Here is a 7,174-nt window from a genome sequence, read left to right as displayed (position 1 = left end):
CAGTTTTACCATTTGCCTCTGTATGGAAAATATGGAATGACACTGTAGTAGAGAAAAAAACAATGAAAGGTATTTTTCCGTGTAAAGCAGTCCACATTGTAATGCCCTTATCCCACCACATAGTATAATTCCCACCTAAATAGCCCCCCCCCCCATGTAAAATTCCTCCTGCCCTATGACACCCTATCATGTACGATGCCTCCTGTCGTGTGGCCATTCACCCGAACTGTAAAAGCCCCCCTCCCCAGTTTGCCTCCTTATTTGACCCAAAATAATATCCCTCTTTCCTTTTCCCTCTCAGATATAATGCCCCCCTTTTATTTTAGCCCCCACTAATAATCCACCCCTTTCCATAACCATTAATTTCCCATTTTCTGTGTCCCCTTATTACTACCACCTTTTCTCTTTGCCCTTTTATTTTTCCCCACCCCCTTCTTATAATGCCCTATCTTTCTGTAAAGCCCCCTCCTTTTCACACCGTAGCCCCCCTCATATTGTAGCGCCCCTCATATTGTGGCCGCCATCCCCCTCATATTGTGGCCCCCCTTCCGCTTAACACTGTAGCCCCCCCTCATATTGTGGCCCTCTCCTGACTCACATTGTAGCCCCCCTTATATTGTAGGCCCTCTTCATATTGTATCCCCCTTCCCCCTCACATTGTAGCTCCCGTCATATTGTGCCCCCTTCCGCCTAACATTGTAGTCCCCCTCATATTGTGGCCCCCTCCTGCCTCACATTGTAGCCCCCCTCATATTATAGCCCCCTTCCCCCTCACATTGTAACCCCCCTCATATTGTGGCCCCCCCCCCCCCCAGATACTGCTGCACATGATATACGACAACTCTGTATTTAAATGCCACTACGTCAACTTTTTTCTCTTTCCCTTTTTTAACTCCCCCCCCCCCCAATGGGTTAACTTTTTGGGTCACAGATTTTCCAACATTCCAAATGTAACCCCTTAACAACCAGGCCCTTTTTTGTTTTTGAGTTTTTATTTTTCACTCCAATCCTTCAAAAATCTATAACTTTTTTCTTTTTCTATGTAAAGAGCTGTGTATGGGCTTGTTATCTGCATAACAAATTGTACTTCATAGTGACATGTACTATATATATATCACTGTGTGCCCCAAATGACATGTCTCTTATATTCTTTGGGTCAGTGCGATCACGTGGTTTTACCGTATAACTGACTAACCTGACGATAAGGCGCACCGGATTATAAGGCGCATTATGAATAAAGGCCTGCTAAGACGTCTAGGTGCATATATAAGGCGCACCGGAATATAAGGCGCAGGCAGTTTCCTGGTGGCTGCTTGGGTTAGAAGGCGGTCAGTGCGGGCGCCAGATGAGGAAGCCACGTGGTTCACGCCCCGCGTGGTCTTCAGTTCCCGTTGGAGATTTGCTGTGAGCAGTAGTGGGGACCCACGTAAGTAGAGTCCGCTCCTGTTGGAGATTTGCTGTGAGCAGTAGTGGGGACCCACGTAAGTAGAGTCCGCTCCTCCGACTTGCCTCCTCCAGCCACTGCCGAGTCCCCCAATGGTAATACCGGCCATGCAGGGTCGCGGCCGCGGCTCCGGTCTCTCAAAGCTACTGCCCTGCTCCGATGCAAGGAGGGGCACGATGTTGGCATCGCGGAGCCAGGGCACTTCAAGAGCCGGTGTGGGGTATTATGCCCCTCTACAGTGTATGCAGGATGTTGGCAGGATATTGCTGGCGTGACCCGGAGCTCTTGTGAAAGCGTCTGTTTCATAAATAAGGTGCATCGGACTATAAGGCGCACTTTTGATTTCTAAGAAGATCATAGGATTTTTTGTGCGCCTTATAGTCTGAAAAATACGGTACTCAAAAACCAGTTATAAGATTCAGGACCTTGGAAAAAAAGGTTTGCATGTTGGTTGACGTTCATAAACAAATAACGCAAAGATTCCTGAACTGTCCAGACAGGACTAATCAACTTGTGCTCATATACAGCAGCTGTGGGATGCTGCAGTGATTGATTACTTCTGCCTGTCAGAGACAACACAGTGGGGCACATTTACTTATACGAGTCTGCGGAGTTCCCCCGAAAGTGCATTCACTAAGATCGTGCGCCCGATATCCTACCCCCCCATTTCTGCCGCATGAAAACGATCGACACAATCCCCAGTTAAATACCTGTCCCAGCGGCACAAATCCAGAAAACATCGGATAAACCAATGAAAGTGAGGCCGCGGACCCTTAATAAATAAGCCCCAGTGAATACAGCGTTCTCTGGAGTAGTGCATAATTAGGGTAAGAGGGGAGCGCCAGAGCAGCCACAGGAACGACAGAGCCTCATTATCATAATTTAATAATTGTTTTTTAAACAAAACCACTCAGTTCAGGGGTTAAACAATATGTTTCTGTATCAGTGTAGCTACAGCATTAAGGTATGTTTGGTTCACAATGCATAAAAGCAAATGGTAGATTTTTCTTTAAACGGCGGGAATAACCATTATTATATTTTGATAGATTGGATATTTTTGGGAGGCAGCGATACCTAACATGTTTATGATGTTATGATTATTTATTATATTTATATCAGTTCTAGGGGGTGATTAGAATTTTTTTTATCATTTATTTTTTTAACTTAAAAAAAAATATTAACAATTTTTCAGACCCCCCTAGGGTATATTAACCATAGGTTGTCCGTTTGATCCTACCATATACTGCCATATTACAGTATGTCAGTATATGGGGATTTTACTGATCATGCATTACACTGGCACATTGTAACGAATGATCATATGTTGTACAGCCTCGGGTCTTACAAAGTTATAGCAACAGCTCGTCACTCCCTGATGACATCACGGGGAGCAACTGTCGAAGCCAATATGGCAGCGCCTGCGCCGATCACAGATGTTACCAGTCGGTGTTCTTGATGCAATATGCAGCAAACACTCTTATATGGGGAGGGCCCAGACCGTGATCCCTCTCCGAACAATTGCAGCTGTCGTGTGACGTATAGATACATCACACATTGTTAATTTTATATATATATATACACACACATACACATGCTCAGTGCCGGACTAACGGAAAATAGCGCACAAATGTCCGAATTGCCACTTTTTCCATCCATTAATATTTGGGTAAAATTATGGTATAATTGGTGAAAAAACGCATTTGCGCCGTTTACTTGTGGGCTTAGATTTTACGGATTCAACTCTACACCCCAAATAACATGTCTATTTTATTCTTTGGGTCGGAGCGATCACGGGGATCACAAATTTGTTTAGGTTTTACGTTTTCATACATTTAAAAAAATTAAAACCTCCTGTACAAAAAAATTCTTTTATTTTGCCATATTCTGGCGCTAGTAACTTTTTTTTGCGACTTTTGATGATGTTTTTTATGCTATAATTTTTAGGACTGTACAACCTTTTGATCACTTTTTATCGAATTTTTGATATTTTTTAAAATGGCAAAAAAGTGCCATTTTCAACTTTGGGCGCTATTTTCCATTACGGGGTTAAACATAGCGAAAAAACTTTATTATATTTTGATAGATCGAGCATTTTCTGACGTGTCGATACCTAATGGAGCTTATTTACTCAGGGTCCTGCGGACGCATTTTCGTCGGGTTTCCCGACTTTTCGGGGATCGTGTCGCACATGATCGTTTTGGGTGGTAATTGCGTTGGCTTTCAAGCAACACAAACCGAAGGGCGGGCGGACGATTCGTCGGACTACATGCAGGATTTAACATTTAGATTTGTGTCGCAAGCCAAGCACTTACATGCACCGGGAAGAAGAAGATGAACTCCGACGGACCTGAGCGGGGAAGCCACACCTGCAGGAAATCGGGAACAGGATCTTCATATACCATAGTATGGCAGTATATGGGGATTTTCCTCCTCATTCCTCCTGATCGCACATTGTAATGAGAGGGTTAACATGAAGCAACCGATGACATCACAAGGAGCGGCGATCCCCGGTAAAATGGCGGTGCCCATGTGCTAGCACCGATCACGGGTGTTACCAGTAAGTCTTTGCTGTGATATGCAATGTAAGTAAGCAGCTCCTAGTGCTTAACCCCTTAAGGACGGAGGGTTTTCCGGCTCATTTCTCGCTCTCCAACTTCAAAAATCCATAACTTTTTCATTTTTCCGTGTACAGACCTGTGTGAGGGCTTATTTTGTGCGTAACAAATTTTACTTTCCCGTAATGTTATTTATTTTAACATGCCGTGTACTGCGAAGCTGAAAAAAAATTCCAAATGTGGAAAAATTGAAAAAAAACCGCACGTGCGTCACGTTCTTGTGGGCTCAGTTTTTACGACTTTCACTCTTCGCTCCAAATAACATGCCTACTTTATTCTTTGGTTCGGTGCGATCGCGGTGATACCAAATTTATATAGGTTTTATTGTGTTTTAATACATTTTCAAAAATTAAACGAATGTGTACAAAAAAGAAAAAAAAATTTTTGCCATCTTCTGACGCTAATAACTTTTTCATACTTTGGCGCACGGAAATGTGTGAGGGGTCATTTTTTTGCGAAATGAGGCGACGTTTTCATTGCTACCATTTTGAGGTCTGTGCGACATTTTGATCATTTTTTATTTCATTTTTTATGTTATGTAAAAAGGTGTAAAAGTCGCATTTCGGACATTTGGGCGCCATTTCCCGCCTCGGAGGTCACCGCCGGCCGTAACCGTTTTTATATTTTGATAGATCGGGCATTTTGGGACGCGGCGATACCTAATATGTCTGTGATTTTTACTGTTTGTTATGTTTTATATCCGTTCTAGGGAAAGGGGGGTGATTTGAACTTTTAATATTTTATTAATTTTTTTTATTTTTTAAACTTTTTTTTTTCTTTTTTTTTTCACTATTTTTTAGACCATCTAGGGTACAATAACCCTAGATGATCAGATCGCTCCTACCATATACTGCAATACTACAGTATTGCAATATATGGCGTTTTTGCAGGTCTTACATTACAATGAGCCACTGGCTCATTGTAACGAACCTGCATAAACCATGTAGCCTCGTGTCAAGAGAAGACCCGAGGCTACCATGGTAACCGATCGCCGCCCCCCGATGACGTTCGGGGGCGTGGCGATCGAAAAAAAGATGGCGGCGCCCGCGCGCCGCCGTCTTTTAAACGCCGCCCGCGACTTTGCGGGCGGCGTTTAGAGGGTTAATAGCCGCGATCGGTGCAAGCACCGACCGCGGTTATTAGCGGTGGGGGTTTTGTGCAAAATGCAAAAACCCCCACCTCTGTATGAAGAGGACTCAGCCCGTGAGCCCTCTTCATACTTCCCTTATACCTCTGCGCCGTAGAGCTACGGCGCAGAGCGTTAAGGAGTTAAACAAACGCCGCAGTGTTAGAATGATAGCGCTACCGGAAACCTCGGCGGGGTACAGTGTAATTGTCAGACAGCTCGCAAAGCTGTCCACCGTATTCATGAGGGGGCGGGGTTGGGTCGTGGCTAGGCCTATGGAGCGAGCAGGGTGGTCCGGGGGAAAAGGGCAGCGTCTCGGACCACACCCCCTCATGAATACATCACTTTGCGAGCGGTCCGACGGTTACATTCTATCCCGCCGCAGTGTTTGATAGCGTTACCGGAGGTTTCTGGTAACGCTATCACTCTAACACTGCGGCGTTTGTTCAAGCACTAGGAGCTGCTTACTTTAGTCCGACACACAGTCCGACACTGCACATGCGTCACGGACACCAGGCAGAACACATTGTAGAAAAAGATTTTATTATTTCGATTTTTTTTTCTTGGATAATCATAGTTCATGTAGATTCCCACCAGGTTTACACCTTTGCCTTGGAGCTAAAGAGATTGTATATCAAAGGGTTTAGGATCCGATGAGCAGCCACTTCCACCAGCTTTATCCTTCCCTTTCACATGCGGCCACAGATGTGACTTTAAAAAGGCTGAGTGTAAAATCTCTTGTTGGTCGTGTGCATAGGTGTTACTCATGGGGTGTACAAGACCCCTGACCCCTGTGTACCCTGGTTAATCACTGCATGGAGATTTATCATCGTGTCTCTGGTAATATACAAGGCAGTGGTGGCAAACCTATGGCACGGGGGGGGGGGGGGGGCGGGGCAGACAGAGCCATCGCCCCTGCATAGAGTTCACCAGGTGTTGGCAGAGCTGGATAATCATTGGAACTCCTTAAACCTAAAATAATCTGAATTTCCCCTCCTTCTTTAAGCAGGATTAGGCCGGCCGCCCACGTGGCGTTTTGAACCAGTTTTTGACCCGTTAAAACCGGTCAAAAACTGATGCATTTTCAAAAAACGCATGTGTTTTTTAACGGACTGCTTAAAAACGACCCAAAAACGTGTTCACAGCGCCACGTGTGGAGCCGACCTTAGGGTGATGCCACACATGGCGTTTTTGGTCCGTTTTTAAGCATACTTTTTCAGTTTGTTTAAAAACGCATCCGTTTTTGACTGTTTACCATGCATTTGGCTGCTTACAACCTGTTTATCTGTTAAGATAATTGGGAAAAATGGTCAAAAACTGATACGTTTTCAAAAACGCATGCATTTTTAAACGGACTGAATGCGCATGTTTAAAAACGTAATAAAACCGCCATGTGTGGCATCTTCCTTACTGTTTCTGTGGCGGAACAGGGAGCCATACGTTAGAAATAAGTTACTTCCCACATCCTACATATTGCCACTTTCTTTGCGAGTTTAGACACTCGGTCTCCATTGGAATAGGGGAAGAAGCCACAACATAAATTGGTGCATTGCAGGTTGGTAACCTAAAAGGAAGCTGTTAGCAATTTTGATCATACAAAAGCTGCAGACAATGTCAGGTATTTTTCGTGAAGATCTGTGTAAGCTTTGTGCATGTTAGTAGCTGCAGGGCTGTGAAAAAGCATTTATATTCAGAGCACTGTGGTGCACTGGAGTGTGGGATTTCTTCTCTGAACACAGCACAGCTCCCCCCCCCCCCAAGTAACTGCTGCTGCTATAGTCGGAGGAGCGTCTAAGTAACATTACAGCGAAGAGATATTACTCACCAGTGCTCCGAATCCAGCTACAATCCTGGAATATTAATGCATTTTCACAGATTTGCTGCTGCTACTAACAACACACATAAAGTTATAGTTACACAGAACTACAGGACCAATGCCTAAAAAAGTCTGCAGCTTTGTATGGTCATAACCACTGACAGATTCCCTTG

This window comes from Engystomops pustulosus, chromosome 3, assembly GCF_040894005.1.
Source record: "Engystomops pustulosus chromosome 3, aEngPut4.maternal, whole genome shotgun sequence".
Classification (NCBI taxonomy): domain Eukaryota; kingdom Metazoa; phylum Chordata; class Amphibia; order Anura; family Leptodactylidae; genus Engystomops; species Engystomops pustulosus.
Note: the sequence above shows the minus strand (reverse complement) of the source record.